The sequence below is a fragment of the Gossypium arboreum genome, chromosome 12 (genome assembly GCF_025698485.1).
Source record: "Gossypium arboreum isolate Shixiya-1 chromosome 12, ASM2569848v2, whole genome shotgun sequence".
Taxonomy (NCBI): Eukaryota; Viridiplantae; Streptophyta; class Magnoliopsida; order Malvales; family Malvaceae; genus Gossypium; species Gossypium arboreum.
This window is the reverse complement of record NC_069081.1, coordinates 42,433,409-42,457,647: the sequence shown is the minus strand read 5'-3', so window position 1 is coordinate 42,457,647 and position 24,239 is coordinate 42,433,409. Positions and strand designations below refer to the sequence as shown.

Sequence of the window (24,239 nt, the reverse complement as noted above, 5' to 3'; positions counted from 1 at the left end):
CTCCAGACAGAAAGATAGAGTTTGCCATTGATTTGTTGCTGGGGACTGTACCGATCTCGATTACTCCATATAGAATGGCTCCGACTGAATTAAAAGAATTGAAGACTCAGTTGCAAGAGTTAACAGACAAAGGATTCATGAGACCGAATTTCTCTCCCTGGGGTGCTCCTGTATTGTTTGTAAAGAAGAAGGATGGCTCAATGAGACTTTGCATTGATTACCGTCAACTCAATAAGGTGACTATAAAGAACAAGTACCCGTTACCGAGGATTGATGATTTATTCGATCAGTTAAAGGGCGCAACAATATTTTCAAAGATCGATTTGAGGTCCGGTTACTACCAGTTAAGAGTTAAGGAGTCAGATGTGTCGAAAACTGTCTTTAGGACAAGGTATGGACATTATGAGTTTCTTGTGATGCCTTTTGGCTTAACAAATGCTCCAGCTATATTTATGGACTTGATGAATCGAATCTTTCGGCCATATTTGGATAAGTTTGTAGTAGTGTTCATAGATGACATTCTAATTTATTCTCAGGACGAGTCTGAGCATGCCGAACACTTGAGAACCATATTGCAGATCTTGAGAGAAAAGAAACTATTTGCTAAGTTTAGTAAAAGTGAGTTCTGGCTTCGTGAAGTCAGATTCTTGGGGCATGTAGTCTCAGGTGATGGTATTTCGGTGGATCTGAGCAAAATTTCCGCGATCGTTGGTTGGAAACCGCCAAAGAATGTATCCGAGGTTAGAATCTTTTTAGGCTTAGCCGGGTATTATAGACGTTTTGTCGAGGGATTTTCGATGATTGCCTCTCCTATGACTAAGTTGCTGCAAAAGAATGTTAAGTTTGAATGGACCGATAAATGTCGTGAGAGTTTTGAAAAGTGAAAGCATGATTGATGAAGCACCAATTTTAGTACAAATTTGAGCCACGAAGGAGTTCGTAATTTATAGTGATGCATCATTGATGTGCCTTGGATGTGTACTGATGTAAGAGGGTAAAGTGGTAGCTTATGCCTCGAGACAGTTAAAGCCGTATGAGAAGAACTATCCTACACATGATTTGGAATTGGCCGCTATTTTCTTTGCCTTGAAGATCTGGCGACATTATTTGTATGGTGAAAAATGTCAAATTTTTACTGATCACAAAACTTTGAAGTATTTGATGAATCAAAAGGATTTGAATCTATGACAGCGGAGATGGCTTGAATTATTGAAGGATTATGAGCTAGTGATTGATTATCATCAGGGAAAAGCAAATGTAGTTACTGACGCCTTGAGCAGGAAATCTCTTTTTACTTTGAGAGCCATGAATACGAGGTTAGCATTGTTTGATGATGGGTCAATCTTAGTAGAGATGAGGGCTAAACCGTTATTTATCCAACCGATTTGTAATGCTCAAAAGAACGATAATGAGTTGCGAACCAAGAGAACTCAGTGCGAATCAGGTTACGACTCAGATTTTCAAGTTGGACCAGATGACTGTTTGATGTTTCGAGACAAGATATGTGTACCGAAAAATGACGAATTGATTCAGAAAATATTACATGAGGCGCATAGTGGCTGTTTGTCGGTTCACCCCGGTAGCACAAAATGTATAATGATTTAAAGAAATTATATTGGTGGCGGGCATGAAAAGGACATTTCGAATTTGTAACCAAGTGTTTGATCGATCAACAAGTAAAAGTGAGCATCAAATGCCTTCGTGATTACTCCAACCGTAATGGTGCCCGAGTGGAAATGGGATAGGATTACCATGGATTTTGTAACTGGTTTGCCTCTGACTCCTAGAAAGAAGGATGCTGTCTGGGTAGTGGTTGATAGGTTAACAAAGTCGGCTCACTTTATACCAGTACGTACCGATTACTCACTTGATAAATTAGTTGAATTATATATTGTTGAAATTGTGAGGTTGCACGGGGTACCTATGTCTATAATATCAAATAGAGATTCGAGGTTTACCTCAAGATTTTGGAAAAAGTTACAAGAAGCTTTGGGCACAAAATTGAACTTTAGTATCGCATTTCATCCACAAATAGATGGTTAGTCAGAAAGAGTAATCCAAGTACTCGAAGATATGCTTAGATGCTGTGTTTTGGAATTTGAAGGCAGTTGGGAGAAATATCTACCTTTGGTTGAATTTGCCTACAATAACAATTTTCAGTCAAGGATACAAATGGCACCATACGAAGCTTTGTATGGTCGCAAGTGTCGGACTCCTTTATATTGGACCGAACTTAGTGAGAAACAGGCTCACGGAGTTGATCTAGTTAAAGAAACTGAAGAGAAAGTAAAAGTAATTCGGGATTGCTTGAAAGCTGCTTCAGATCGACAAAAGTCTTATGCAGATCTAAAAAGAAAAGAGATTGAATTTCAGGTGGGTGATAAAGTGTTCTTGAAGGTGTCACCATGGAAAAAGATTCTGAGATTTGGCCGAAAAGGCAAGTTGAGTCCACGTTTTATTGGGCCGTACGAGATTATTGAAAGGATTGGACCAGTGGCATATCGGTTTGCTTTACCGGTAGAGTTAGAAATAATTCATAATGTGTTTCATGTATCAATTTTTCGACGTTATCGTTCTGATCCTTCACATATAATTTCTCCAACAGAAATTGAGATTCGATCTGACTTGACCTATGAAGAAGAACCGATTAAGATTTTGGCTCGAGAAGTGAAACAGTTGAGAAAGAAAAGCATAGCTTTAGTGAAAGTGTTATGGAAAAGACATCGAGTAGAAGAAGCTACATGGGAACCAGAGGAAGCCGTGAGAAAACAGTACCCAAACCTCTTTACCGGTAAGATTTTCAGGGACGAAAATCCCTAAAGGGGGGAGAGTTGTAACAGTTAGATTTAGGGCCAAAATAGAATAGTGGTTTTGAAACCACAAATCTGAGATAGAAATAATAGTTTTATTATCATTTTAAGGTCTATGGCATGATTTCATAGCTGTGTGAAAATTTTGTTTAGAAATTTTATCGATAGAGGGTCCAATTTGATATTTAAGACTAAATTTCAAAAGTTGTAAAATGTGTGTTCTAGTTCACAAAGGTACTAAGTACTTGTGAGTACTGGGTTTTTAAAGTGGAGGTCCTTGTATAGTAATTAGACCATTATACTAGTTTGGACAAAAATACCTAAAGGAAGATAAAACATTATAGTTTTTAATGAAGGATAATTTAGTCATTTGGTAAATAAAATAATAAAATGGGAAAACAAAGCTAAAATTTGGTATCACCTTCATCAAGTTGGCTGAAACTCTCATAGACACCATAGCTAGGGTTTTTTCCAACCTTTCAAGCTCAATAGTAAGTGCATTCAAGCCCCGTTTTTAATGTTCTTTACATTTTTGAAATCCTCGTAGCTTATTTACCTATTTCTACCATTATTTTGAGTTAGGGTTTATGTTTAAAAATTTACCCATGAATGATATGCATGTATTTTGATGTTTGATGGTAGAATATGAATGTTTGAGGGTTTATGCTTAAAAATTTACCCATGAATGATAAGTGATTTTTAGCGAAAACGAGCAAAACGGTATAATCGGTAAAAATACCTAATGCTCATAAGTACATGTTAGAGTGAGAATTTGATGTTGTTATAGAAGCGAAAAATGTTCAGCATGTCATAAATCATAAGAATAAGGGCTGAAATTAAATTTCTGAGCCTAGGGGAAAAATTGTAATTTTGTAAAAGTTAGGGGGCAAAAATGTAATTTTCACATAATGTGATTTTTGGATTGAAATAAATAGTATGAGTGTTAAATGAGCTAAATGTGTTGTTATAGATCAAGAAAGGCGTGGAATCGACCTCGAACGGGGGAAGGAAAATGTTTTGGACTAAATTGCAAAATTTCCATATTTTGCACCAAGGTAAGTTTGTATGTAAATAATACATTAACTTCATTTACATTTTCGTATTTCAGCCTATTTTATTTATTTTAGTTGATTTTGAATCATAAATCGACTATTGGAAGAATGGAAATAAGTAATAGTGAGAGAAATCCCGGTTGAACTTTCGGAAAGATAGAATAATATAGATGAAATGTAGCTAGGTCACATGTATGGTGCTGAGTGCACATCATGTGTACAAGAGAGCTACTAGATACTATGTAGCAGCTAGGTCACATGTGTGATACGGGATGTATCCCATGTAGACAAGAGAGTTACGAGAGAGGATAAATGTAGCTAGGTCGCATGTGTGGTTCCAAGTGAAGGACACCATGTAGACAAGAGAGCTACGAGATAAATTGACTAGGTCACATGGGTGGTACTAAGTGTTCACCATGTGTAAAAGAGAGCCGGATTATATGAAATATGATGGTGGAGCTGTGTGCTGAAACCACCAAGTATCGAGGATTGATCCGAATTGTTCAACGGGATGATTTTATAGTGACATTGTAATCATGAACCTACACTTGTAATGTATGAAATGTGGTGAAAGTGAATTGTGATATGTAGGCTAAATGAGGTAAATACAAAGAAAGTGTGAAAGAGTGAATTAGGAATAATACTATTTTGGACATTTGCAGTGACGTGAATTTGAAAAATCACCAAAAATAGTAGGAATTTAATTAGAGGCTTAATGATATATGAATTTAAAGCTTAATGAGTCTATTTTCATGTAAAAGAAACAGAGAAAGTAAATGAACTCTATATTTTGAGATATTTATATTTGTGTGTGACTTGCTCAGAATGACTATGTGATCCCCTGTACTAACTTTGAAAAATAATTAAAATTGTAAAAACTAATTAAGAAATATAGTTTATATTTATAGATTCCTTATTGAGTCTAGTTTTAAATGAAACAAATTTCATGGTTATTTAAATTGTGTACTTGAAGAAATTCAATTCGTAGTGAACAGAGGTCAGATCAATCGAGTTGTATAATAGGGGAAATTTTAACTAATAAACTGTACTAATTGGCTGGACCAAAAATTATAGAAAAAAATTAGTATGAATTAATATGAGTCTAGTTTCAGGAAAATTTCACGGATTTAAATTTTGAGTTTTTTAACTCGAGTTATGATTTATTTAGTGAGTATGATGCAGTAGAGACAGCTTGACCAAAGTGGAGTAAATGGTGAAATTAAAAGTAGATACACTTGAGTTATTGTGTAAACATATTAGATTCTTATTCATTATTTACATACTTGCTTACTAAGCTATAAGCTTACCTTCTTTTCTCTCTTTTGTCTTATAGTGTCGTCCAGCTTGCACAGGAGTGAAGGATCGCTGAAGATCTGCCTGCACTATCAATATTTTTAGGTATTTGAACTAAACATTTTGAATTATGACATGTATAGTAGACTTAGTTATTTTGTTACGTGTCATAATTGTCTATGTTTTAAAATATTAAGTATAGTATTTGACCGATTATTTTGTACGAAGCCTTTGAAATTGGCTAATATTATTAAAGGCATATGTTATAATGATTCATGATCTAATTGTATGCCATATTTTTGTCTTGGTTTTATTTAATGGTCTGTACTATGATTCGGTAATACCTCGTACCCTGTTTTGGCGACAGATACGGGTAAGGGGTGTTACAATTTTGAAAGTGTAAATATTGTTAAGTATGGCATGTATTAGCTAGAATGTCTAAGTTTGTAATCTTTATATGTATATAAGTTATGCCTTATTAATTGGCTAGCAAATGATAAGTTTGTGCATAGTTGTGGTGTATTTTTTTGTAATGTGCCATGTTCTAATATGAATTGGTCATCTTTACGTATGAAATTGGCTGAAAATTTTTTTATGTTTGTTACTTAACGTTGTTAGTAAGAAAGACCCAAAAAAGGGTGGCAAATTAGCTTAAATCAAGTCTGCATTATGCCACACGGTCAGGGAACACGGGCGTGCCTTGTGGCCATGTGAAAAAGTCAGCAGCTAGCTAAATTTTACAAGGTCATGGTACAGGTCGTGCCTATTGGCCTTGTTAAAAAGTCAGTATAGGACCTCTTTTTGGCACGGTTGAACCACACGGGCGTGTCTTTTGCCCGTGTGAGTCACACGGCCTAGCCACACGGGCGTGTGACTTTGTCATTTTTGAAAAGTTTGTTTAAGCTCTGAAAATTCTGAATGGGTTTGGTTTAGTCCCGATCCCTCCTGAATGTACGTTTTTGGTATCGTAGACCATCTTAACGTGTAAATTGTGGTTGAATGCTTATGTATTAATGTTATTTGATATCTGTGATTTTGTATTATTCTGAAATGCTCTGTCCGTTTGGTGATGCCCCTTACCTATTCCGGTGACAGTTACGGGACAAGGGTGTTACAAATAAGTTCATTGTTATCATTGCTTATCACGACGACACCCCTTTTTTTTGGTACACATTAAACAAGGCTCACCAATTGGGTATATAATTCCAGCATCCAGCCATTTGATAATCTACTTTTTTACAACTTCCTTCATAATGGGATTCAGTCTTCTCTGCCAGACTGATTCCTTTAGTAATATCTTGTGCATGCAGATTGCTAGACTGATTCCTTTGATATCCACAATCGTCCACCCCAATACCTTCTTAGATTTCTTTAAAACTTTAAATAATTGAGCCTTTTGATCTAATGTCAATGTTGTAGAGATAACTACTGACAATGTGTTGTTATCTCCCAAGTAAGCATACTTCAGATATACTAGTAAAAGCTTCAATTCCAATGTAGGAGGATTTTTTATGGATGGCCGAGGAGGTTTAAAAGAAAGGTCCGATAAATTTAATGATTCAAAACTTCTCATTGATCCTTTTTCAATTTGCTTAGCTTCCATCAATTCACCAAGCTCTTCAATCATTTTTGCTTCAATTAACTCAAATGAGTCTGCATCATCATTAGAATTATTGTGATAAAATTCTGCAACCTGAATTATTGTGTTAATAATCTCAACAGCGTGACATTCTTCATTTGTATCTGCATACTTCATAGCATCAAAAACATTAAAGGTTATCTACTGATCATTAACCTTCATTATGAATTCACCTTTTTGTACATCAATTAATATTCTATCAGTTGCTAGAAAAGGTCACCCAAATATGATTGGTACCTTTTTATTATACTCACATTCTAGAATAATAAAATTTGCTGAAAAAAATAAATTTGTCAACTCTTACCAACACATATTTGATTTTACCTTTTAGATGTGCATATGAACAATCAGCTAATTGTAATGTGACAGTTGTAGGTCTCGCCTTCCCTATTCCCAGCTTCCTGAAAACAGACATAGGCATTAGATTTATACTTGCACCTAAGTCACATAATGTTTTACCTACATAATGATTTCCAATAGAGCAAGGCATAATAGAACTCCCTGGATCCTTCAGTTTTGGTGGTAATTTGTTTCTCAGCATTGCTGTGCACCCTTTAATGAGAGCGACAGTTTCGAACTCCCCTACCCTTATCTTATTTGATAAGATATCTTTCATGAATTACACATAGTTGGGCATTTTTTCCATTGCTTCCACCAACGGTATATTGATATGTATTTGCTTGAGGACATCCAAGAATTTCTTAAGTTGAAAATCTTGCTTAGATTTTTAGAAACACTGAGGAAAAGATAGAGTGGCCTTCCTTCTATTTGTTGATGTTGTTTTCCAGTGGCATTTATATTGGCAATACAAGATGAATTTACTTCAACATTTTTCTGGTTGTTCTTTTCTTTTGTAGTCTACTGCACAACTGGTTTTGAATTCTTCTTATTTGTGAAATTTGAACTACCTTCTTCAATAGTGGTGTCAATAACAACTCCTGGTAGTTGTGGACCACTTCTGAGTGTAATGTCTTTGCACTGTTCCTTCCCTTAAGATCGTCAATTTTCGGTATCATTCGGTACTCCTCCTTGCAGTTTTGAGCTTTATGCTATGGTAATTTGCCCCACTTAATTTTCTAAAGCTCTTAAAGATGCAACTTGACATTGATTGATAGCATCATTCCTGGCTATCTATTCCTTCAATAGAGCTTCCATAGATGAAGAACTGGAAGCTAAATTTCACTGAGCATTTTACTGTGGCATGGGCTAATTGTATCTAAGTGGTGTACTCGTGAAATTCTATCGAATAACATTGCTGGAATTTCCCATCCCTTGATTACTCCAATTGAAATTAGGATGTTGCTTCCACCCGCAATTATATGTGTTGGAATATGGGTTGTTGTTGTTGTTGCGATTAAAATTTCCCATATAATAAACTGAGGTTGGGTTCAATGGGCATTCATCAAAAACATGATCTTCTCTGCAATAAACATATGGTAACTCAACTACTTTCATTTCCTACACTACAGCTAGTCTTTTTTTGTGTTTTAATCATATTTGTTAAAGATGATACATAAGCTTTTAGGGAAGTAATCGCGTCAAGTTCCATTGCTCCAACAGATCTTATGCCGATCCGTACTCTCGTAGTGGGGTATTGATAATCGTTGTTTGCTATCCTCTCCAGAATTTCATATGCCTCATAATATGATTTATTGAGCAAAGTCCTATTGGCAGATGCATCAACCACCATCCTTGTATGCACATTCAATCCATTATAAAACATTTCCATTTGTATCCAATGTCGAAAACCATGCATTGGGCATTTCCTAATTAACTCTTGAATCGCTCTCATGCTTCATATAATGTTTCATCCTCAGGTTGTCAAAAGGACGTAATATCGTTTCTCAATTTGGCATTCATGTTTGGAGGATTATATCTTAGTAAAAACATTTAACAAAATTTATTCCAATAAGTCACTGTACCCGACAATAATGCATTTAACCATGCTCTGACACGATCTCGCAATGAATAAGGGAATAACTTCAGTCTTAGGACATCCTCTAGAATAGACTACTACCTGAATGAATAGTAAACTTCCAAAAAGAGTCATTAGTGCAACCGTGGATCTTCAGTAGGCAATCCACTAAACTGCCTACAGTTTGTAACATTTGAAACATCATCAGCTTTAACTCGAAATGTTGAGCTTCAATATGCGGCCTAACAATTCCTGGATTTAGATCATCTAAGATCGGCATTACATGTTCTCCGATGGGTCTGTCTCTATCATTTATTATTTGAGGAAGATCAACATCCCTTTCATTATGATGTAATGGCTTTTCTCTAACCTGATCATTTCTAATTCTTTCCATTTCTTGCAATTATTTTCTCCTTCTCAAAGATCTCTTAATTTTTGGAGTAGAAATATCTCTCCTCATGCACCAACAAAAATCCTGAAAAAAAAAAATCAAAACAAATAATTAAGCGAAACTAACAAAATTAAAGAGGTAATAACACACCAAATTTTTACCAACATTGCGATCCCCGGCAACGACGCCAAAAACTTGTCGCGTGTGAATGTGTAATGTGAATGTGCAAATATACACGTCGAATCAAGTAATAAAGTAATGAGTGTGTATTGTCTCCATAGAGATTGGAAGTGATAAAAAAATTTGGTTATGCTATTACCATGAATTTGACTAATTAAACTATACAAAAGAAACATATGACAAATTGATGAGAATTAATAAATGGATTAATAAAACAATTATGAATGAAAAAATCTAGGGCAATTAAAATGCTCTAACAATTCTCAAAGAATAAGTAGGGAGGATTTGTACTATTGAATGATAAAGGTTGGAATTACTCAAGTTTTATTTTTATATCCTAATAATTCCATGGAAATAACTTGACCATTTTACTACTCAGGGATTCACTACTGCAGCCTGCTTCTTTCGAGAGCCAAACTTTAAGCTATCATTTTGAGTTTATGTATGTCTACAGAACTCAAGAATGATATCTAGGCTGTTCTTCCTTTTCCTATACAGATTGCAACTTTTACGTCTAGAGTCTTGCGAATATCCTTTCAAATACTCACCTGTATCAACCGATAATAATCCAATTTATTTAATCTTTTCAGAATTAAATCAAATCTAACAACATACCATACAATCATCTATGTCTAGATCTTGCATGCATCCATTTAAAATAATCACAAATCGAATGAAACAATAATCTACTCAAAATTAGACCATGGGAATTAAAGATAGTAAAAATTCACCAAAATAATTCCAACCCAATGAGATTTAGCTTATGTATTAGACATTCAAATCCAAAATAAAACCATTCAAGATCATCATTCAAGTTTATGAATCACAAATTTCAAATCAGAAAATAAAGGCAGAACTGTAGAAAGTTCTCGCTACTCCAACTTTCACTTTAATATCGAGGTTTGATGCAAAACCCAGGGTAGATTTCTTTTCCCCTTCCTTGCGTCTGTGATTTTTGCTCTATAAGTTGTTACCCTTTTCTTTCTTTTCTCTAAAATTTTCCACAAGAATTTAATACAAAGAAAAATTTCTCTCCAATTCCTCTAAAATCCTCATCTCTTCTTTTCTTTCCTCTTTTCTCCTTTATAGGGTAGGTCCCACCCTCTTATCACACACATTTTGCTTCCTCATTTTCAGGGGGTTTATCTGGTACAAGTACAGCTGGTTGAAAGTGATATGGACTGAGTGTTGCGTCATCTTCCTAGAATTGCCATGGCATTTTTTTTGACTTCCTTCATTTTTTTTCTCCTTTCTCTCTTCTCCTCTTCATCCTACACTTATTACCAATAATAACCAACACATTTCTTCCTTGGTAACAAATAATGACATTTATATCACAACCCAAGCTTTGTTATGCAATGTTCTAAAAATATCCTAAAAATGCAAACATATTTACTTAATTACAAACAATTAAATCAATCTAGAGGCCTGACATATAACTTTTTTCAAAAGTTATCATCGGGTTAGCTAGATTAAGTTAAAAAGAGCAATAATTACATACCATCCATAAGTTTGAAGCTTGGTCAAATGCTTGGTTTCTTCTCCTATAGAAAATCGGTTTTTGATAGGTGAATAAGGAAGATGACATCTATTTTCATCTTTTCTTTACGTTAATTTATTACTTAATTACTATTTTGCCCTTATGTTTTTAACTTACTAATTAACAAAACATGTCCATAATTGTCCACTATCTAATTTCATGGTTTATTTGCCCACTAAGTCTATTAATTTACATTATCAAGCTATTTAACACATTTATTTAATAGAGATCAATTTTACATCCTTTATGATTTAGTCCTTTTCAATTAATTAATTATCTGAACGTTAAAGTTTTCCATCCAAATTTTAGTATGGCTCTAATAAATACCCCTAAACATTAAATAAATAATAAAACACTGAATCGTTTGTTGAAATAGAGGTCCCAAAACTACTATTTTTGACACCGCTGAAAATAGGCTATTACAACTCTCCCCTCTAAAGGAATTTTCGTCCTTGAAAATCTTACCAAATAATAGGTTTAGGAATTGCAATTTCATAGCTTCTTCCAGATCCCAGTGGTGTAGCACCCCAAACTTGGCATAGACGTTATGGCTGAATCTATCATGTCAAATTGAAATGAGTTTTGAAAATACGTAGTTCCGTTGAAAAAAATTCGTTTTATATAAAATCTCATCGTGATCCTTATGAAAACTTATCGTTCTTTGATCGTTGTTAAAACCTAAGTTGATATAGCAAAGTTCTACTCATATTAGTTTGTAATTTTAGTTTTAAAACAAAGTTTGTTTAAATTGGTTACGATAGTGTAATGTTTTGACAACATGTATTCTTTTTAGTAAAACCACGGCCTAATGGTAGCATATATGATTTAAAGCAAATAAATTCCCAAACCAAGAAAAACTTTAAGGAGCCTTATTACATAACTGAAACCCAAATTAAAAAGCTTAAAGAATAAAAAATTAAAATAGTAACATAAGCAGTCATGTGGCCCCCCATCGAGACCCTCGCAGCACCAACTGCCTAAGGATTACCTGCACAGGGAAGCAGAAAGGTGAGTTTATGAAAACTCTGTGTGTAATCCTTTATCAACAAACAATAGCTCAGTAAGCAGATATAGTCTGGGCCAAAGCCCGTTTCAGTAGCAGTTAAATCTCAGTTAGGGCCTTAGCCCTATTCATTAATAATATCAGTGTGGGCCTTAGCCCATCTTAGTAACAATAATAGAAATGCAATCAGATAATCCTACCCATCCATCCTCTACACTCCACTCCGTCTAGCCCTACACTCCATGTGGGGATAAAATTGACCCACCCATCCCTACACTCTAAAATATAGCACCGGTTGCAGTACTAAAATAGTATTTGCAACAGAGCTGCCAGTCATAGGCTTATAGCCTTTTAGTACTCTTCCTTCAATATCATATATCCCACCCCATGCAATGCAACATAATATAAATGTATATACAGTAAAAATGACAAGCTCAAACAGTTAGACATGATATAGGGGTATATCGGTCATTTTATCAATAAGGGGTCTAAGTGTACTTACCGACCCAAGAGTAGGTCCACAGCCGTCTTGGGCGACTCGTGCTACCTTAATGATCAAATAGTGAAAATGGGCCCAAAGCCCATAACACGACCCATGAGGGCCTACACGCTCGTATAGCCCAATAAGCCCAAATAGTGGCCTTAGCCATGTGAACTACACAGCCTGGCCCAATAATTTCCACACATCCTGGTGGTTTTACCCATGCAAGACCCACGAGCCTGTGGGGGCCACACGACCCATTTCGGCCCAACATGGCCAAAATCGGCCTAAGCCCATGAAATTGCTCATGGTGGCCTCTACGATTGAACGCCTAGGTTTTTTACATTCGGCTCACCACACGAGTGAGCGCACGCACGTATAGTGTCAACAGTTATATATTTCAGGCTTTTGTCGATCTATGTTAATAGCAGTGTGATTACACACCTGTTTGCGAAAAGAGCGCAATCCCCACGAACACCAACCTAGATTCAATCATGCTAAAATGTCAGTCCTTAAATTATTAGGGTTAAATACCCTCTTATAAGCACTCAATCCTCAATAGGGTACATGTTACATACCTTGTTGAACAAGTACGGTTTACTACCCCTTAAACTAGTGATCACACTCAACTTCCAAATCTGTGGAAAAAATTGCATTACACACTAATATTATTACTTTTCACCATAACTGAAAAATAGCTATAACCATAATATCAAAAACTTACCACCACTAGAACTAAGAATGGTTGAGAGGAGTAATCGCCTTACCCACACAAGAGCCAAATACATAGAATAACTGAGGCAAAATGGAACGGTTGCACCTTTATTAGGAAACAGCAATACAGGAAGATATCAGATGAAACTATTAACGTGACTGAAAGAGGAGAAGAATTACTACTTACCCACACTAGTCGAAAACAATAGCTCAGAACCGCCAAAGAAGAAGAAGAAGAAGTATTCGACTTAGCCACTAAATACAAAAGAAGAAGAAGTCGTGAGGGAAAAAAGGCAAGATATTCGGCCTAGGGAACAATAACCAATTGGGAGAGAAGAGAAGAAGAGAATCCAAAACCGAAAATGATAAGAGGAAAAGGTGAAGAAATCGACCAAAGCTCAAAAAGGGAGAATAGGTAGGAATCGGCCTAACCAAAAAGTGCAATTGTGAGAGAGTCAGGAAGAAAGTGTAGCAAAAGAATTCGGCTAACCAATTGACAGAAAGGGAGCTCAAAGTTGCACAACAAGTGCCAAAAACAAAAGTACCCGAAATACAGCAAACAAAAGTCAGCCACCCAAATCGAAAGTGTAACGAAGCAAAAAGAGAAAAATACTTGGTAGCAAACGAAATGAAGAAAGGAAACCCACTACACTCCAGTCGAATTCCCTTATGCCCTAGAGTCCTTATACGGCACCAACACACTCCTCACTTGACTCTTCAAATCTCTCTAACTAAACACTATTCATATCCCTTCAAAACTCTTAACTTTTCTCCCCACAACACTCCTAGAATTCAGCTACACACTCCCCACTTCCCCCAACACTCTCAACCGCCCATGAGCATTAGTATCCCACTATCATTCAATCTCTTACACGGCCCAGAAGCGAAAAGAGTACCCTTTACGTGAAACAGGACTCGAACTCAGGTTTCTTAGTAAAAGTAACACTCCATTATCCCCTAAACCGACAAGCTTTTTATGACACATCCTAACCATATTTATTTAAGAACCCTACTGACAAGAGACAAGGTTTACTCAAGCAAAAACAAAATTTAGCACAAGCCAAAGCTTGAACCCAGGACTTCACCAATACACTCAGGACATTCAACCACTGAAGCAGACATGTATTTACGCATAACAACACACAAAAATAAATATTCAAATTTTTTGGGCGTTACAACTCTACCCCCCGAAAGAAATTTCGGCCTTGAAATTTACCTGTTCAAAATAGATGAGGGCATTATTGTCGCATCGCCTCCTTCAGTTCCCACGTGGCCTCCTCAGAGTTGTGATTATGCCATATCACCTTAACCAGTGGAATAGACTCCTCCTCAAAACCTTCATATCACAGTCTAAAATTTGAATCGGCTCTTCCTCAAAGGTCAGATCTGGCCTAACCTCAATCTCCTCAGTCGAAACGATGTGCACAGGATCAGAATAATATCGCCTCAACATAGAGACGTGGAACGCATCATGAATCCAGTCTAACTCTGGAGGTAACTCAAGTTGGTAAGCAACCGGTCCAACGCGCTTCAATATACTGTAAGGCCCAATGAACCTATGACTTAACTTGTCCTTCCGACCAAACCTCAGTACCTTCTTCTATGGCGAGACATTAAGAAACACCAAGTCGCTCACAGAATACTCAATCTCTTTACACTTCAGATCCGCATATGACTTCTACCTGTCAGATGCTGCCTTCAATCGATCCCGAATCAATCTAACTTTATCCTCAGTATCAGAAATCAATTCAGGACCTAGAACATGCTGCTCGCCCAACTCATCCAACACGTAGGAGTACGACACTTACGACCATATAATGCCTCGTAAGGTGCCATTTGTATACTGGACTGGTAGCTATTATTGTATGCAAACTCTGCCAACGGCAAGTAATCCTCCTAACAGCCTCGGAAGCCAATCACACAACTCCTTAACATCCTCCAGTATCTGAATCACCCTCTATGACTAACCGTCTGTCTAAAGATGGAACGCAGTATTAAAGTCCAACCTTGTACCCAATGTTTCATGTAACTTCTTCCAGAACTGAGACGTGAAACGAGGATCTCTATCAGATATTATGGAAACTGGTACCCCATACAGTCGCACTATCTTAGATACATACAGCTTAGCCAGTTTCTGCAGCGAGTAATCAGTACGAATAGGTATAAAATGGGCAAATTTTGTCAATTGATCTACGATGACCTAGATTGAATACTTCTTAGCAGACGTTAAGGGCAGCTCACTAACAAAGTCCATAGTCACCCTCTCCCACTTCCACAGCGGAATCTTAACTGGCTGAAGCAGCCTGGAAGGTAACTGATGTTCAGCCTTAACTTGCTGGCAAGTAAGGAATTTACTCACAAAGTCAGTAACCTCACGCTTAAGACCCGACCACTAATATAACTCATGAAGGTCTCTGTACATCTTATTCTCGCTAGGATGCATAGCATAAGGACTACTATGTGCCTCCTGCAGTATCGACTGCCTTAAACCAGCATCCTTTGGTACACAGACTCTCTCACAGAAACAAAGTACCCCTTCGCTATTCAGTCCAAAATCTAAAGCTTCCCCACTCTCTATCTACCAGGAATGAGAACTCAGTGACTCATCCCCCAACTGTTTACCCTTAATCTGTTCAGTCCACATCGGTTTAACCTACAGTTCAGCCAATAGACTACCATCATCGAACAAGCTGATGCGAGCAAACATCACCCTCAATCAGTCACAACCCTACAGCTCAGCGTGTCGTCTACCACATTAGATTTACCAGGATGGTATTCAATCGAATAGTCATAATCCTTAAGTAGCTCAATCCATCTACACTGCCTAAGATTTAACTCCTTTTGAGTGAGGAGATACTTGAGGCTCTTGTGATCTGTGTAAATGATACACTTCTCACCGTACAAGTAGTGCCTCCAAATTTTCGGTGCGAATACCACCACAACTAACTCCAAGTCATGTGCTAGATAATTCACCTCATGCGTCTTAAGCTGACGAGATGCATAAGCCACAACCTTCCCTTCCTTCATCAACACACAACCTAAACCAACGTGTGACGCATTGCTATTGATAGTAAACTCTTTCCCAAACTCCGGCTGAATCAAGACAGGGGCCTCAATCAGTACCTTCTTAAGCCTCTCCAAACTTTCTTGCTGCTTATCAGTCCAGTCAAATGGTACACCTTTACGCAACAACTTATTCAGGAGTGCAGCAATCAACGAAAATTCTTTAACAAACCGTCTACAATACCCTGCCAGACCCAGAAAGCTTCGAATCTCAGATACTGACTTAAGCTGCTTCCAATCTAGAATAGCTTCAATTTTCCAAGGATCAACCCTAATCCCCTCAGCAGATACTACATAACCCAGAAAAGTTACCTCTCGTAGCTAGAATTCACACTTGTTGGATTTAGCGTACAGTTGTGTTTCCCTTGAAATTTGCAGAATCAGTCAGAGATGTGTATCATGTTCATATTAAGTTCTCGAATACACCAGAATGTCATCTATAAACACTACCACGAACCGATCTAGATAGGGTTCGAACATTCAGTTCATAAAATCCATAAAAGTCGCTGGTGCATTCGTTAGTCCAAACGGCACCACTAGGAACTCGTAATGACCATAACGAGTCCTAAATGCTGTCTTGTAAACATCAGTCTCTTTGACCCTCAGTTGATGGTACCTGGATCAAAGATCTATCTTAGAGAAAATTGAAACTCCATGAAACTGATTGAAGAGATCATCAATCCTCGATAAAGGGTACTTATTCTTAACAGTCAATTTATTCAGTTACTGGTAGTCGATGCACATACGCATGGATCCGTCCTTCCTTTTCACAAATAACACCGGTGCTCTTCACGGAAACACACTATGACGGATGAACCCTAGATCTAGTAACTCTTGAATTTGTGCTTTAAGCTCTTCGAGCTCTTTTGGTGCCATTCTATAAAGGGTGATGGTCACCGAAGCTATACCCGGTAGGAGCTCAATGTAACACCCCTTACCCGTACCCGAGGCCGAGATAAGGTACGATACGTTACTGGACAAACATACAAATATTAAACTAAAATACGGGCCATAAAATTTCATTCATATTTCAAAACGTTCATTCACTTACACATAGTCCCTTATTTGAGTCTGGGAAGCCCAAAACATACTTTAGAAATGGTTCAGGACTAAACCGAGAACTTACAAAAATCTTGAAAATTTCATGCTTTAAGGCTCCACATGCACGTGTCCCAAATTCATGTTCCATACACGGCTGAGAAACATGGTCGTGTCTCTGCCTATGTGGAATATACCTAGGTTATTTTCCAAGCTTTGGTCAACCTTAATCTCTTACACACTTATACAAAATCAAAAGCATATAACATGGTATTCATTTAATGATTAAATATTCTCAATTAAACCACAAACATAGCATTTGTATATCATCATACATGTGTCTCTCATACTCATTTTACCTTGTTTATTATAGTACCACTTATACATTTATACCAAGATTATCATCTTACCAAATATCTTCAGCTTAATCATCAAGCATTTATATTTAAAACTAGATCATATCTTTATAAAATACCACAATTCAGATGCACAAATAACATGTTTGCCTAAAACATTTTAATTCAACTCCATACCCTACAAGCATTACATTGAGACTAGTCATATATATATATACATGTCATGATACATATCATTCTCTTTCTATTTTCTTATAAACACATATCATTTATTTCATTATATCAATATTTCATATACCATAGTTTCCATGTATTCCACATATATTTATTTTCCTCCTCCTCCTCTCCATTCCACATCCTTAATGTATATAGCATTCTTGTAAGTACGATTTCACAATTTACTAATAAATGCTCACATCAAACTGTCAACACAAGTCATAGTCACTTACTTATTTATAATTAGAGCTACAGAGCTCCAAATTAAGATCTGTAAATTTCCCCTGAAACTAGACTCACATATCTTTGCACCATAAAATTTTCATAATTTTAGGTTTAGCCAAGTAGTACAGTTTATTTATTAAAATTTCCCCTGTTTCACATTCTGACAGTTTTAATCTCTCGTCACTAAAAATTAATTATCTCACAATACAAAAATCGAATAATGTTCTTGTTGATTTATATTGAAAATAGACTCATTAGGGATTTTATAAAACATAAATTTAAGCCTATAATTATTTTTATCCAAATTTTTGTGATTTTCCAAAGTCAGAACAGGGGATCACGTAATCATTCTGAACCAGTCTCACAAAAACATAACTATATCAAAATATAGAACTCCTTTTATTTCTATGTTTCTTTTATATGAAAATAGACTCATTAAGCTTTAATTTAATATCTCATTCAATCTATGATTCAATTTCTCCTATTTTTGGTGATTTTTCAAAGTCACGTCACTACTACTATCCAAAACAGTTTTATTGCTAATTCACTCTTTCACACTTTCTTTGTATTAACCTCATTTTAACATACATATCACAAATCATTTTCACCACATTTGATACATCACAAGTATAGGCCCATGATCACAAGATCACCATAAAATCATCCTCATGTTAACTTACTTGTTTATAACCTTACCACATCCTGGTCACTTAATGAACACATCATTCACATAACCAAGTTCATGCACTTATTCATCACAAAACTCACAAAGCAATACATAGAGAGTCTCCCGTTGAACTCTTCGGATCAATCCTCGATACTTGGTGGTTTCAGCACATAGCTCCACCCATCATAGAGTTCGGCTCTCTTGTACACATGGTGAACACTCAGTGACCTAGCCAATTTATCTTGTAGCTCTCTTGTCTACATGGTGTCCTTCACCTGGAGCCACACATGCGACCTAGCTACATATATCCCGTAGCTCTCTTGTCTACATAGTGTACACATAGTATCACCCATGCAACCTAGCTACATCATAATGTTTTGTAGCTCTCTTGTACACATGATGTGCACTCAAGACCATACATGTGACCTAGCTACATACTATCTCAGATCATCCAATCTTTCCAAGGTTCAACCGGATTTCTCTCTTTTCCAACAATTTCACCAATCAAGTAATTATCCACAAACATATTTCCAATATTATTATAAAATATCATAATACAAGTAATATTGATGTATTACTTACATATAAACTTACATCTCATTTAATATCAAGGCAATAACATTAAATTACACATTGCCTTATTAAAAATCATATGAACTTACAATTTCCCATAATATCCATAATCATAGAAATCACATTTATGTATGATAATTCAATGCACTTCATGTACCATAGACATATTTTAAATCAATTCATAAACTTGGCATCATAATCATTTAATTTAACATAATTCAATTAATTCACTAAATTTAACTTTCAAATATAAATTACAACATTATTGCTATATTATTATCATACCAACTTACATACTTTCAACACCTCGAAAATTATAATAAATATATCAATTTTACATTGAAACATGCATAAATTAATGTTTATTATACATATGAACCTACCTCGATACTAAAACGATCATTTTACCAACTTTCCCAATTTTCGATTTTTCTCTCATTCTAGGTTCAAATCTCATTTTCCGGGATCTAAAACATCATATTTTACTTATTTAATTAATGTACTATTGAAAACAGTCCTTAACTCAAACTTTGGAAAAATTACAATTTTGCCCCTAAACTTTTGCATATTTACACTTTTGCCCCTAGGCTCGGGAATTAAATTTTATCCCTTATTCTTATGTTTTATGACATGCTGATCACTTTTCCCTTCTATGGAAACATCAAATTCTCACTCTAACATATACTTATGACTATTAGGTATTTTTATCGATTAAGCCCTTTTACTCGTTTTCACTCAAAACCGAGTAGCACAAGTTGTCTAACATAATTTAAAACCTCATATACTATCATCAAACAGAAAAATAAAAACATTTCACCTATGGGTATTTTTCCAAATATGAACCCTAGCTTAAATTATTGCTAGAATAAGCTTAATCAAATTACCGGGATTCCAAAAACGTAAAGAACTTGAAAAACGGGGTTAGAACAGACTTATTATTGAGCTTGGAAAGCTTGAAAACCCTAGCCATGGTTTCCCCCATGCTAATTTCGGCCTCCATGAAAAATATGAGTAAATTTTGGCTTTATTTTCCCTTTTTATTTCTTTTAATTACCAAATGACCAAAATGCCCTTCCTTACTAAACTTTCAAAAACTCCATCCATGTCCAATTTTTGTCCATCACTTATAAATTGGTCAAATTTCTATTTAAGACCTCCTAATTAATATTTCAAAGCAATTTCATACTAGAAACTTCTAGAATGCAAGTTTTACAACTTATTCGATTTAGTCCCTAACTTCAAATTGAGCACTTTATGCATAGAATTTCTTCACGAAATTTTCACACAATCATGCAATCATATCATAGACCTCAAAATAATCATAAAATAATTATTTTTATCTTAGATTTTGTGGTCCAAAAACCTCTGTTCCAACTAGACCCAATTTTGGGCTATTACACTCAATCCCAAACTCAACTTCATGGTTTGGAGGTAACCTAAGTAGCTCATCAAGAAAGACGTTCAAAAAATACTTAACTGTTCTGATATCTTTAACAAACGAAACCTTAGAACTTGAAGTACTGATGCAGGCTAGATACGCCTCACAACCCTTATGAACCAACTTCTCAGCTCTAAGTGCAGAAATCACATTTGACAGATAAATCATACACTTTCCAATCACAACTGCCTTATCACCTTTTTTAGTTTTCAATACCACCCGCTTTGCAGCACAATCCAAATTCACCTAATACTTAACCAGCCAGTCCATGCCCAATATTAAATCGAATTCTCCAAAAGAAAGTTCCATTAAATCTGAAAAAGATCATTCCTTGAACCTCCAAAGGTACAACCCTAAACAGTTTATTCACTCTCACTGGCTGCCCTAATGGACTCAACACAGTAACCTCTCTTGTAGTGTTTTCAACCATTATACCTAAAGTCTTAGACACAGTGTATGCTATATAAGATTGCGTAGATCCAACATCAATCAATGCAGTATAAGGTACATTATGAATAAAGAACATACCTGTAATAACATCTAGGGCGTTTCTGTCCTCTCGGTGTCCCGCAGCATAAACCAATGTTGGCTGCCTCGCCTCAGTATGACCAGCACCTCTGCCCGGTGCTCCATGACCACGGTCCATACCATCTTCACCTCTGGGCTAACCACGACCTCTTGGTGGCTTTTGAATGCCTCTCGGTGGCTAAACAGTATCCATACCAGTAGCTTGCATCTGATCGGGCCTTCGTGGACAATCTCTGATGCGATGCTCTAAAGATCTATACCCCAAACATGCCCCTATTCATTTTCAGCACTCGCTCTGATGGCGTTTCCCACAAATAGCACAAGACTGTGACCCAAAAGCAGAAACAGGGGGCCCAACTCTGACTGGCCCATCAACTCTGGCCTTTTTCTTAGGCCTCAAAGCTGAACATGAGGGCTTCCAAACCCTTTTGTTCCTACCCCTATCCGACTCACGATTTTGCACTCAGCGCACTTCACATCCTCGATGATCTTCACCTTTTCTACTAACACAACAAATTATCGCTCCCTCTGTGGAGCTATCAGAACTCGCAGATCATTGGAAACACAAAAATTTATTTACTTTTTCATACCCAATTTTACTTAAATTCATGCAAATCCGGTTAAATTCTTATCGAAAAATAATTAAATATTATAAAATAATTAAATCATGTTAAAAATATGAACATGGTGAATTTATTTAATTTTATACTAAATTTTGACTATTTTTGACAGGTTCGAGCACAGGGCGAAAATTGGCTCGGTTGACACTGCTAAAAGCACAAAATCGAGAAGCAATTTGAAGTATCGAGGCACTTTAATTTCCAGCCTAAGACGGTCCAAAAATGTATATTAATTCATAATTTAATTAATTTTAATTTATTCCCCATTTAATGTGGGTTAAATAAATTATTTTTAATTAATTATGGGGAAAGGGTCTAGTTGAACCGCACTGGTCGAGCCAAATTAAGTGAACCAAACCAACCACTAAATGGGCAGCCCGGAACTGTCCATATGCTGACTTAAATCAGCATTTTAGCTGATTAAATATGCTTGCAAAAAGGCCCTCAAAAGACTTCTAAATTGCATTCAAACCCCACCTTAAATTATGGCTTTGTAAATTTGCCCCAAGCTTAAAATAGAAAAATTGAAACTCTCAACTTTGCCATGTGTGTGGTCGGCCAAGGGAGTTCTCTTTGGCTACTGGAATTTGCTATTTTTAGTAGACACAATCAGCTATAAAAGCCACCCCTTGCAGATCATTCAAGGCATCAATCACTTCACATCATTCTCTCATTCCCTCTCTCACTTTTCTCTCATTTTTTCCATTCCATTCCTTCTTGTTCAAGTGCCGATTTCTTCTCTTGGGAAAGAGGCTTCTGTCAGCCATTTTGGAGCAGCAATTAGGTGTTCATAAGCCACCTTGATAGCCAAGGCCAATGAAGAACGATGAATGGAGCAACTAGTCAAGCCACGGAGAAACACCGGATTTGCCTCTTGTTCCCTAACTCTTAAATTTTTGTTGTTGTTTTGACGAACATGTTTATGAATATTTATGCTACTGTAATGGTTATTTTAATCACTTCAACTTCAATTATGTTTGTGTTGGGTTGATTATATTCTGCTTGCTTGAATTGTTAAAATGATGTTTATGCTGTTATAGGCCTCGGTAAATTGCTTGGTTAAGTAAAATCATGCCTAAGTTATTCTTGCGTTACGACTGTGAGGTAACTAATGAATTAATTATTTAAACGGATTGAAATTGTAATTAATTGACACAGTACTTAATCAGTGCATGTATATTCTTCTAAGGTAGCTGAAAGGTAAATTAGCAATGTATCTGGCGATATTATTGCCTTGCATAACTTGCAAGATTATTGTGATTAAATTGTTCCAAGGTAGGGATGCCTTGTTACTTCACAAAGGCTTTTATATACTTATTAGATTTAATTAATCGTTTGAATTGACATAGGGATATGCAAGAGATTGGTTCAATTTAATGAGTATGTATGTGCAATAGCATGTTTGCTTGCTAGAATCTGTTTAGTATGTCAAGAGATGAATGGATATTTGTTTGTAAGTTTGTTCATAAGTTAGCAAATTACCGGGCTGCTGTGAATTTATTCGTAACAGTATAAACATGAGTTTAATAATTCTGAGTTCAAGAAATATAATTAATCCAACACAAGTATGTTACATTGATTAAATCTTATTTGAAATCGTGCATTGGAACTCCTTTGTTATTTTTAATTATTTACTTGGTTTTTAAACAATTTTTGACCACCTTTTAAAACCAGATTATTTTTACCTCACCAAAGTGTTTTACAATTAATTTCATAAATAATTCTTTTATAGTCCTTGTGGGTACGATAACTCGACATTTACTTGTCAATTTATTACTTATTGTGATTGTGTACACTTGCACATTTTTTCCGTCGTTCCCAATTTTTGTCGCCGTTGCCGGGGATTGTTTTAAAAAGTCATAATTTGTGAATTTGTTAGTTTTACATCTTGTTTTATTTTTCTGTTTAATTTTTAACTTAATTAATTTTTCTGTGATTATTTCAGGTGTTTATGAGTATTGATCGGATTATTGACTTACTCCCTGTAGACCCTGAGATAGAACGAACCTTTCGACATCGAAGAAGACAAGCGAACCAGAGAAGGACTGAAGGAATGAATTTTGAGAATATGAATCAAGGAAATGGAGCAAACCTTGCTCAAAATCCTATCCTTATTGTTGATGATAGGGATAGAGCCTTGGGACAGTATGCAGTGCCTATTTTTAATGATCTTAATCCGGGTATTAGGAGACCTGAAATCAAGGCACAATAATTTGAGCTAAAGCCAGTCATGTTGCAGATGCTTCAGACAGTGGGCCAATTCAGTGGAATGCTTACAGAAGATCCTTATCTTCATTTAAGACTATTTTTGGAGGTGAGCGACTCTTTCAAATTAGCTGGAGTTCCCAAAGATGCATTACGATTAAAGCTGTTCCCGTACTCACTAAAGGACAGAGCTCGAGCCTGGTTGAATTCATTGCCACCAAACTCAATTTCTACATGGCAAGAGTTAGCTGAAAGATTCCTCATGAAGTACTTCCTGCCTAGTAAGAATGCT

At 36.0% G+C, this 24,239-nt stretch overlaps 1 non-coding gene across 1 annotated transcript; it reads left to right on the top strand.

Annotated features, from left to right (window-relative positions):
* Positions 1 to 8,539: 8,539 nt before the first annotated feature.
* LOC128285982 (small nucleolar RNA R71) lies at positions 8,540 to 8,645 on the top strand. The gene has a single exon (XR_008276529.1). It is a non-coding gene; the product is annotated as a small nucleolar RNA R71 (small nucleolar RNA).
* The last annotated feature ends 15,594 nt before the right edge of the window (positions 8,646 to 24,239 follow it).